General features: G+C 39.0%; 1 pseudogene; it reads right to left on the bottom strand.

Moving 5' to 3' along the window:
• Positions 1-4,092: 4,092 nt before the first annotated feature.
• Positions 4,093-4,957, bottom strand: LOC113929353 (annotated as a pseudogene).
• Between the last annotated feature and the right edge of the window lie 7,172 nt (positions 4,958-12,129).

Raw genomic sequence — 12,129 nt, 5'->3', positions numbered from 1 at the left:
AGTAGAACTCTTATATTGTAGTAACAACAAAAATGCCTTCACACATTTCCAACACTGTTAGGACTCTTCTTGTTATAAGTAGTAGAAAATATCAATCAATCTGGCTTAAGCAAAAAAGTGAGTGCATGGGCCAATGGCATGGAAAAATTCAGGGGAAAGTTTATAACATCAGGTACATAAAGACTTACTAGCATCTAAAAGATTTTTTCTCACTTTGTGTAACTGTTCTATAGTCCAGTATACTTACAGTTGGGCCTTCCTCTATGTTGGCTTCCAGTACTATCAGACCTACGTCCCCATAAGCTCTGATTCAAGAAGAGAAGAGATTGTCCCTTTCCCAGTCACTCAAGCAAAAATTCTACTTATATTTGAAATTGTCTTGGCTGGGGTCGTGATCCTTTATAAAGGCATCACTATGGACAGAGAAACATAACATTCTTTTGCATGTTCCTCAAACCAAGGGTAGGATGTGGACTACCATTTGGAAAGAGGTAGTTCACCAAAGAAATTTAAGGTACTCTTAAAAGAAGATAGAATAATGGATGCTGGACAGCAAAATAGCAAAATGAAGTTACCTATAAAAATTATTATTTGCTTAATTTTAGGCAAAGAGTTTCAACTCTGAGCTGTTTCTCTAAATCTATAAAATGTAAATAATGGCAACTACCTCGCAGGTAGATAGTATGAGATTCAAAGTGGAAAGTATATAACATAAAACCTGGAACATCTCTGCTTAAAACTTACCTTATTCCCTTTAAATTACCTTTTTTTAAAAAAATATTTTATTTATTTATTTGACAAAGAGAGAGAGAGTGTGCACAAACAGGAGGAGCGGCGGAGGGAGAGGGAGAAGCAGGTTCCCTGCTGAGCAGGGACCCCCCCCCGATGCGGGGCTTGATCCCAGGACCCTGAGATCATGAACTGAGCCAGAGGCAGACGCTCAACCCACTGAGCCACCCAGGCACCCCTACATTCCCTTCTAAGGTGAATCAGAAATGGTTTTTAAAATAGCAATTGGTAGGGATGAGTACAACCTATATAGGTTGGAGAACCTGACCTGTCAGACTAGAACTCACACAGTATACCACACCAAAGTACACAGCTGCTTATCAGCTTTGGTCCTAGTAAAATTCTTCAGGATTACTTCTATCTGCATTCATCTCTCTTTTTCCTTCTAACTCATGGTGGAACTTCTAGTGATTTCTGTACCAAATCTTGTATGGCCAAAGACTTTTATTATCCTTACCCCTCTGTATTTCATAATTTTTACTATTTTACATACATAATACTTGTATTTAGTCTGTAAAACCTGTTTTTTGGGGGGTACCTAGGTGGCTCAGTCGGTTAAGCGACTGCCTTCAGCTCAGGTCATGATCCCAGAATCCTGGGATCGAGCCCCGCATCAGGCTCTTTGCTCAGCGGGGAGCTTGCTTCTCCCTCTGAGTTCCCCATTTTTGCTCTCTTGCTCTCTCTCTCAAATAAATAAATAAAATCTTTTTAAGAAATAAAAAAACCTGTTTTTAATCATTTAATTTCTTGTTTTAATTAATAAAAGACATATGCCAGTTAGATCTATAGGAACCTTTAGTTCATATAATTCCTCCCTAAAACAGTGTCAGACACAGAAGATAGCCTGCACTCATTATATCTTGTAAACCAGAAAGGCATTGAGGGGCCCGGGATGAAAGCGGCTGGGTGTGTGGAGCTGCACATACTAACCGTATCCAACCCTCAATGTGGCAATGGCCTCTGTGCACACAGATGGAAAACCATTGATGCTGGATAAAGATTGCAGTTCTTAGAGTCAAATTCTCAGCTTTGCAGTAATGACCTGTGTGATTTTGGACAATTTTCTTCACCTTATTAATCCTCAGTTTCTTCATCTATAAAATAGAAATTATAATCCTTAGTTTTCAGAAAGAATATGAGAATTGAAAATCAACCAAAATTCCTGACAAGTAGCCATTCAGAAAATGAATCTTCATATTTCATGAAGATGATGGTTTTTGTGGTCTCTGCCACCTTTGTTGGTTATTTAACTATTAGCCAGATGCCATCCTTGCCACCTCCGTTTATTGGGAAATATTTTGTGTCCATGAGCTCCTATTCTCTGCTTTGCCAACCACAATACCTTGTAAACATTAAGCTTTGAGTAAATGAATGCATGAATGAATAAATTTGTTAAGCAGACCCTTGAAAATGAAAATGGAAATGATTTGAGGAATCTTACGTGGGACAGATAAAGCTGTGGAAAATTTTTATATACAAGCATAGTTTCTTTTTTCTATGAAAAAAATCAGGTTTTTGTCAGACTTTCAAAAAATAAGTTATATCTAATATTCAAACATTTTGATAATTTTAGACAAAACTGAGATTTTTATTAAAGCCTATTTAATGCTAAATCTTCATAATAGACTCTGATATGTCAGAGAGAAGTTTGAAACAGGGGCCAGAAATGAGGGTTTAAGACTGCCATTTCAATACAGCATTTTCAACTTCAAAACGAGATGGTTGGACTAGGTAGTTTTTCTGATTCCCTTATTCGTAGACTTTATGATCCTTGCCAAGATATTGAAAATACTTTTCAATCGATTTCCAAGTGGACATGCACAATGGAAAGCAGAATATTCTCTAAATATATCAGGATCAGAGCAACTTTTTATGATCCAAACCAGGGCAGACAGAGGCTACTATTCTCTGGAGTTCACATTCTCTTGGAATAAAAGTAAGCCAAAAACATAACATTGTATAAAGAATATAAATCAGGGCAATGTGATAAAGAGCGAGTGATGATGGCCAAATTAGTTGAATGGCCCAGGAAAGTCTTTCTTAGGGTAAGTCTGAGCAATGCCTGGAAGGAAGAAAAGAAAAGTTGTATGCCCAACCATGCAAAGATTAACAGTGGAAAGAAACCTTGCAAGAGAAGTACCTACAAATGTCAAGTCTCAGGATTTAATGTCATGTCAGAGGCTGGCTGGGCTTAGCATGTTAGAGCCAGAGAAGGAAAAGACTGTTTGGATTATAGTAAGGTAAAGGATAGAGGTGGGAAAATAACGTGGATGAGTTAGATCGGGGCTAGAGCCTAGAGAATTTCATAGCGAGATTGTAGAGCTGTAAGAGTTTAGATTTTGGATGTTATTGTAGGTGCTTTGGGAAGTGATGGTACCAGATTTATGTTATTAAGCCTTGCTTTGTGAAAAATTCACATTTCTAAAAGCTAGATTTTTTTTTTTTTTTTGTAATGGCCAGGTCCTGATTCAAATCGAAAGAAACTGTTGTGAAAGAATTATTTGCTATTAAAAATCCCTTCCAAGTACCTGAAGCTATTTTATTCATGCACTCTAATCAATACTCAAGGAACAGGTTGTAACGTCGTTTAAACAAGTCAGTTCCTGGCTGGCATCGTCATTGCCGGCATGTTCATGCGTTCCCGTTGTTTTTTAAACTGCATTTTACACCAGGGGAAATTGCACACAGTAAATGTCAAGGATTCACTGGGGGCGTTACAGTTTCCGAGGCATGAAGCTAATACATATTTGTCTCATTACTGTCAGCCGATCAACTTTATTTCATGGGTGGCAAGGGCTCGGAGCTCATAGGAGATGTAGTTACAAATGACCTTTGGGAGGCTGTAGGGACAACTTCCAAAATTCTCAATAGTGTCATGTCATTAATAAGAAACCAGGGAGATGGTGTTCATGGACTTTTTGACACTTGACTTCCTCATAGAAACAGGTGTGTATTGGGGTGTCACATTTTTTAGCTCTGATTCATCAAACCTTAAATTGAAGACAACATAGAGCATTTGGGTGGGCAACTCAGCCCACTCCTGTGGTTTCCATATTGCCCAGTAATTTTCCTGAGGTAAACATGTTTTGCAGGATCATCAGGCTGTTAATAGTCTTTTGCTTGAATAGTTCCAAAGACAGAGGGAAAAGAAAATCCTGATTTCTTGGTGAGGGCAATTATGCAGTATGGGAATCAGGTTTTTTTATGTGTCCAATCTACATGGGTTTATTCTTCATATTTTTAATCAGATTTCATGATTTTTTGGAATAGATTATGTTCTTTTTTTTTTTTTTTTTGTCTCAGTTCAAGTTTAATAGAAACAACAAAAGACAAAACGTGATGCCCTGCTACCGTACATAACAGTTGGCCTGCCCCATAACAGCTCAGGCCCTTCTCTCTAGAGGAAGAAAGGCTGGCCTCCCCAACCCCTGCAGGAAAGGTCTGTCCTGTCCCCATACCACATCTGTACAGAGTCTAAAGTCTTATGTTCTAAGCATGACAGTAGTACAAAAGAGATTTTATTTTCATGGCCACCCATTGCAGCCCGGCCCTAAAACGACCCGGCGCTCACTTCTGCTTAGAGAAATATTCTTTGCTCTCCTGGACATCAGGCTTGATGCTATCACTGCCAGGCTTCCAGCCAGCTGGGCACACTTCCCCATGCTTGTCAGTAAACTGGAAGGCCTGAACCAGTCACAGAGTCGCATCCACAGAGTGACCAACAGGAAGGTCATTTACCGTGATCTGCCTAAGGATACCTTTATCATCAACGATAAAGAGGCCCCTGAACGAGATGCCTTCATCAGCCTTTAAGACTCCATAGTCCTGAGCAATGGTACGCTTGGGGTCTGATACCAAGGGAATGTTCATGGGTCCCAGTCCTCCTTGGTTCTTGGGTGTGTTGATCCATGCCAGGTGACAGAAATGAGAATCCACAGAAGCACCAATCACTTGACAGTTGAGTTTCTTAAATTCCTCTGTCCTGTCACTGAAAGCAATGATCTCCGTGGGGCACACAAAGGTGAAGTCAAGAGGGTAAAAGAAGAACACAATGTAATTTTCCTTTGTAGTCAGATAGGCTGAGATCTTTGAACTGGCCATCTGGCATAACAGCCATGGCTTTGAAGTTGGGGGCAGGTTGCCCAATTTTAGCATTTCCTGAAGACATCTTGCTATCAGCAGCTCTGAGAACCAAAAACGCCGAAGACAAGGCAGGAAGAAGACGTCTAGATTATGTTACGTTCTTAATGTATTTTCATTTTATTTGAAACTACAATTTTCAAAGTCTTTTTCCCCCCAAGGTATTTAGTGGTGACAAACATCTATAGGTAACTTTTTAAAAATTGTGCTAGAATATATTCATAATCATAGGGTATAATATGTCATAAACCTTCGATAAATAATCATTACTGAGGAAAATAAATAGTGTGAGGGATATCTTCAACTACTTCTGTTTAGTTCTATCCTATCTAAATAAAGTACTAAGAGACTTTCTCCCTATTCTATGCCCTCCTCTTTGGCCATGGCTCCACCACCTATGCTGGGGAGATTCTAGGCAGGGATATTTGTGGCATTTGCCAGTGTTCATGGTGTAAATACTCTACCATGACTGACAACAAGAGTCTTGCAAGAGTCCTGAAAATTGTGCCATCATAAGATAAGCAGAAGAGATGACAAATCTGACAGGGTTACTGCTCAAGAAAATCCCATGGCAAAAGGCAGGCAACTGTAGGGAAGAATGCTCCCACAGGATACACAAAGGGAAGGACAACTAGTATGACCCTGAGCACAGGCAGAATGACAGTGGTCCCTTGAATGATCCCAAAATACTCACTCTGGGCATTGGATAGGTTTCTTTGTATCTTCCTGTTTGTGACTCTGAAGAGTTGCCTTTGAGGCAGGAGCTGGGCAGTCTCTCAAAGCTAGCTCCACTATTGTGTTTCCAAGGGTAAGTGGCTGCAGTGGCCTCCCATCTCATGCCCCCTCAGTCTTCCATGGTCACAACCATTTAGTCTCTTGTCAGTTTAAGTTTTTGCCTTGTTCTTTCAGAATAAGACCCCAGCTACCCTTATCCAGCCTCCTATATAATATCTAAGTTCTTGCACATTAAAATATTCAGTCTTTCACAGGTGTTCTCCCTGATATGGACTTAAAGGGCTTAGTTTTTGAAGCCAAAACCTTATTATTGACCCATCTCTGTCTTTGATTTCCTCATTCCCATTCTTCCCTTTCCTCTTATGTCATTCCCATTCTTCCCTGAGGCAAAAGATGATCATAACCACATAGGAAAAAAATTCATGTAAAGGAAAGAGGGAAATCAAAAATCACATCATTTGGTATTCCAAAATAATATCTTGCTCCCAGCAAAAAGTTGGTAATCGAAATCATTCATATATTTTAAAAATAATATTTTGGCACACTGCCAGAGAAAAATGAACTTAAATCTTACATAACTAGATATCAGAATAACTATGCCATTCAGTGAAGAGCTCCCTTACCTCAACCGGAACTTAGTTTACTATTTATAGAAAAGGGAGATCCCTTTTCTCCAGGACTCACAACCACTATCACTAATCAATGTCAACACTACTTCTTCTGAGCCAGGACTCAACCTCAGACTCTTTGTCAGCACATTGGCCACTATAATACCTCTTGAATTATAATACTGGATATGAAAATATTTGGCAAATCTAAACTAACATACATAAATATAGTTTTCTTATAGTAAGAAATTTGTCCTCTCTTATTGTTCTTAAGAAAGCATTTCATTTTGTGTGCTATTTTGTGATCCACATCAAAAATCTACAGTAGTAAAAAAATGTATATATTCAGGTACCTAAGTCTGGATTTCCAAATGGAAGAAATAAACATCCAGTGATCTTAATAGATATTCACAGTGAGATAAATGATGGGTTTTTTTAATGTAACTTCATTTTTCCTCAGAACTCTAATACTTGGAGTTATTACCATATGTTCTTTTTGGGCAGTTCAAAATCTTATCGAAGAGATGTCTATGAATCAGTAAATTTAATGTTTGCTAATTAACAGTTTTAGCCCGAGAACCAGTATTGGTGTTAGGATTACAGTATTTAATGGTTTTCAGATAGCTGTTGGTTAAATCCATTGTTCTTCAAAAAGTTGTAACTACTTGAGAACCCAACATTATATACACCCCTATGGCAATATGTATAAGAAGTTAAACATGCAAAAACCAATAAAAGCGTTGAAAGGTATTATATGTTATGATTCAGTGTGCTTTCACCACTCCAAAATAGAGGCCCCATTTTAGTTTAGCTCAAATTGGTTTCTTTGAGTTTATTCCTGTGATATTCTAGTAATTAAGTTATATACAACCCAAGAAAAGCTGTATCCATGTAATCTCTCAATTAATGAATGTAAAAGTGGCAAAAACAATGATGATTGGATGTTCACATTTTCCAGAAGTTCGATATGTATAATGTCCAACCAAATAACAAACTATAGTGTGCATAAGTTAAAAAAATTCAGAAATGTGCCTGCATAATGCCAAGAATGTGACTTAAAAATGTTTCAATTGAATAACATTATTTAGATTTTTTATTTTATTTATTTATTTATTATGTTAGTCACCATGCAGTACATCATTAGTTTATGATGTACTGTTCCATGATTCATTGTTTGCATATAACACCCAGTGCTCTATGCAATATGCTCCCTCCTTAATACCCATCACTGGGCTAACCCATCCCCCCACCCCCTCCCCTCTAAAACCCTCAGTTTGTTTCGCAGAGTCCATGGTCTCTCATGGTTCATCTCTCCTGATTTCCCCCTTCATTCCGCTTCATTTTTCCCTTCCTTCTCCTAATGTCCTCCATGCTATTCCTTATGTTTCACAAATAAGTGAAACCATATGATAATTGACTTTCTCTGCTTGACTTATTTCACTTAGCATCATCTCCTCCAGTCCCACCCATGATGATGCAAAAGTTGGGTATTCATCTTTTCTGATGGCTGAGTAATATTCCATTGTATATATGGACCACATCTTCCTTATCCATTCATCTGTTGAAGGGCATCTCGGTTCTTTCCACAGTTTGGCTATTGTGGACATTGCTGCTATGAACATTGGGGTGCATATGGCCCTTTTTTTCATTATATCTGTGTCTTTGAGGTAAATACTCAGGACTCCAATTGCTGGGTCATAGGGTAGCTCTATTTTTATTATTTTGAGGCACCTCCACACTGTTTTCCAAAGTGGCTATACCAACTTGCATTCCCACCAACAGTGTAAGAGGGTTCCCCTTTCTCCACAACCTCCCCAACATTTGTTGTTTCTCGCCTTGTCAATTTTTGCCATTCTAACTGGTGTAAGGTGATATCTCAATGTGGTTTTGATTTGAATTTCCCTAATGCCTAATGATGATGAACATTTTTTCATGTGTCTGTTAGCCATTTGTATGTCTTCTTCGGAGGTGTCTGTTCATATCTTCTGCCCATTTTTTGACTTGATTATTTGTTTTCTGGGTGTTGAGTTTGAGTAGTTCTTTATAGATCTTGGATACCAGCCCTTTATCTGTAGTGTCATTTGCAAATATCTTCTCCCATTCTGTGGGTTGCCTCTTTATTTTGTTGTCTGTTTCCTTTGCTGTGGAGAAGCTTTTTATCTTGATGAAGTCCCAAAAGTTCATTTTCACTTTTTTTCCCTTGCCTTTGGAGACATGTCTTGAAAGAAGTTGCTGTGACCGATGTTGAAGAGGTTACTGCCCATGTTCTCCTCTAGGATTTTGATGGATTCCTGTCTCACATTGAAAGAAACTCTTTCATCCATTTTGAGTTTATCTTTGTGTATGGTATAAGAGAATGGTCGAGTTTCATTCTGAATATAGCTGTCCAATTTTCCCAACACCATTTATTGAAGAGACTTTTTTCCATTGCATATTTTTTCCTGCTTTGTTGAAGATTATTTGACCATAGAGTTGACGGTCCATATCTGGGCTCTCTATTCTGTTCCATTGATTTATGTGTCTGTTTTTGTGCCAGTACCATGCTGTCTTGGTGATCATAGCTTTGTAATATAGCTCGAAATCAGGCAACATGATGCCCCCAGCTTTGTTTTTCTTTTTCAACAATTCCTTGGCGATTTGGGGTCTTTTCTGATTCCATACAGATTTTAGGATTACTTGTTCCAGCACTTTGAAAAATGCCATTGGTATTTTGATTGGGATGGCATTGAAAGTATAGATTGCTCTGGGCAGCATAAACATTTTAACAATGTTTATTCTTCCGATCCATGAGGATAGAATGTTTTTCCATCTTTTTGTGTCTTCTTCAATTTCTTTCATGAGTGTTCTGTAGTTCCTAGAGTATAGATCCTTTAACTCTTTGGTTAGGTTTATTCCAAGTTATCTTATGGTTTTTGGTGCTATGGAAAATGGAATCGATTCTCTAATTTCTCTTTCTACAGTTACATTGTTAGTGTATAAGAAAGCAACTGATTTCTGTGCATTGATTTTGTATCCTGCCACATTACTGAATTGCTGTATAAGTTCTAGTAATGTGGGGTTGTAGTCTTTTGGGTTTTCCACATAAAGTATCGTGTCATCTGTGAAGAGAGAGGGTTTGACTTCTTCTTTGCCAATTTGTATATATTTTATTTCTTTTTGTTGTCTGATTGATGTTGCTAGGACTTCTAGTACTATGTTGAATAATAGTGGCAAGAGTGGGCATCCTTGTCGTGTTCCTGATCTTAAGGGAAAGTCTCTCAGCTTTTCCCCATTGAGAAGGATAATCGCTATGGGTTTTTCATAGATGAATTTTATGAAATTGAGGAATTTTCCCTCTATCCCTATACTCTGAAGAGTTTTAATCAGGAAAGGATGCTGGTCAAATGCTTTTTCTGCATCAATTGAGAGGACCATATGGTTCTTCTCTCTCTTCTTATTAATGTGTTCTATCTTATTAGCAAATGTTGAACTACCCTTGCATCCCAGAGATAAATCCCACTTGGTCATGGTGGATGATCCTTTTAATGTACTGTTGGACCCTATTAGCTAGGATTTTGTTGAGAATTTTGGCATCCATATTCATCAGGGATATTGGTCTGAAATTCTCCTTTTTGATGGGGTCTTTGCCTGGTTTGGGGATCAAGGTAATGCTGGCCTTATAGAATGAGTCTGGAAACTTGCCTTCTGTTTCTATTTTTTGAAACAGCTTCAGGAGAAAGGTTTTATTTTTTCTTTGAATGTTTGGTAGAATTCCCCACGGAATCCATCAGGCCCTGGACTCTTGTTTTTTGGGAGGTTTATGATCACTGCTTCAGCCTGTGGTCTATTCTGGAGAAATTTCCATGTGGGTTTGAGAAGAATGAGTATTCTGTTGTTTTAGGGTGGAATGTTCTGTATATATCTATGAGCTCCATTTGGTCCAGTGTGTCATTCAAAGCTTTTGTTTCTTTGTTGGTTTTCTGCTTAGATGATCTGTCTATTGCTGAGAGTGGAGTTTTGAGGTCTCCTACAATTAACATATTATTATCAATATGTCTCTATTTTGGTTAAGAGTTGGCTTATGTAATTGGCTGCTTCCATGTTGGGGGCATAGATATTTACAACTGTTAGATCTTCTTGGATAGTCCCTTTAAGAATGATCTAGTGTCCTTCTGTGTCTCTCACTACAGTCTTTAGCTTAAAATGTAATTTGTCTGATATAAGAATTGCTACCCCAGCTTTCTTTTGGGTCCATTGGCATGAAAGAAGCTTCTCCATCCCTTCACTTTCAGTCTGGATGTATCTTTAGGTTCAAAATGAGTCTCTTGTAGACAGCATATGGATGGTCCTGTCTTTTTATCCAATCTGCAACCCTGTGTCATTTTATGGGAGTATTTAGGCTGTTCACGTTGAGAATGATTATTGAAAGATATGATTTTATTGTCATCGTGTTGCCTGTGAAGTCCTTGTTTCTATATATTGTCTGTAAATTTCTGTTGTATATCATTCTTAGGGTCTTTCTCCTTTTATAGAACCCCCCCTTAATATTTCTTGCAGGGCCGACTTAGTGGTCACATATTCTCTCAGTTTCTGCCTGTCTTGGAAGCTCTGCATTTCTCCACCCAGTCTAAATGACAGCCTTGCTGGATAAAGTATTCTTGGCTGCATGTTCTTCTCATTTAGTACACTGAATATGTCTTGCTAACCCTTTCTGGCTTGCCAGGTCACTGTGGATAGTTCTGACGTTATTCTGATGTTCCTCCCTCTGTACATAAGGAATCTCTTCCCCCTAACTGCCCTTAAGATGGTTTCCTTGCTTCTAAGATTTGCGAGTTTTACTATTACATGCCAGGGTGTTAGTCTGTTCTCCTTGATCTTAGGAGGGGTCCTCTCTGCCTCTAGGACACAGATGTTTGTTTCATTCCCCAGACTAGGGAACTTCTCAGCTACAATTTGCTCAAATATATCTTCTAGTCCTCTCTCTCTCTCTCCACCCGCTCAGGGATCCCAATAATTCTGACATTGGAACGTTTCATGGCATCACTTATTTCTCTAATTCTGTTTTCATGGATTTTAAGCTGTTTGTTCCAGGACTCCTCCTGTTCTTTCTTTTCTATCAGTTTGTCTTCTAGATCACTAATTCATTCTTCTGCCTCATTTACCCTAGATACTCAGAGTATCTAGATTGGATCTAATGCATTGATAGCATTTTTAAGTCCTGCCAGTTCAGCTTTCATTTCTGCCCTTAGAGACTCTTTGTTGCCATTAATCGTTTTCTCCATTCTAGCAATTGTCTTCATAACTGTTACCCTGAAGTCTATTTCTGACATCTTGCTAATATCTATATGCATTTGTTCTGTGGCAGAAGTCACAGTCTCTGAGTCTTTCCTATTTTGGGGATTCCTCCTTTTAGTCATTCTGTCAAGGGGTGGTTGAGGGAATGTACTGAGTACAAATTATTGACCACAACCAAAGCAAGATGCAACTGTTTTATAGGACCTTAGGGTTGTCGGCCTCTTGTTCTTGCAGCCTGCCTACTGAGAGAGGGGCCGGCTGTGCTGTTACTCAGGCAACCCTGTTTGGGCAGAGTTGCCCTGCCCACTGTTGGGGGGGTGGTTGGGCTCAGTGAAAACTGTTTTGGGGGGCTTTTTCTCCTCTGGCAGCTTTCCCTGGCTGCTTTCCACATCTCTTCTGAGAGTCAGAGCAGAAGTGACCATTTCCAAACCTCTGCCTCAGCGCAGAGAAATTGCAGTCTATTCTTCAGTGAGATCTCCAGGCCACACTGTCTCTGTTTCTGTCTGTGCTGCTAAAACCACAGCGTCCTGGGTTGTGCACCCTACAGCAGCACTCCCAGCCCTCACTTCCAGGTCCAGGCCCA

This window comes from Zalophus californianus, chromosome 5 (genome assembly GCF_009762305.2).
Source record: "Zalophus californianus isolate mZalCal1 chromosome 5, mZalCal1.pri.v2, whole genome shotgun sequence".
Lineage (NCBI taxonomy): Eukaryota > Metazoa > Chordata > Mammalia > Carnivora > Otariidae > Zalophus > Zalophus californianus.
The sequence above is the reverse complement of the archived record's forward strand: the minus strand, read 5'-3'. Positions and strand labels throughout refer to the sequence as shown.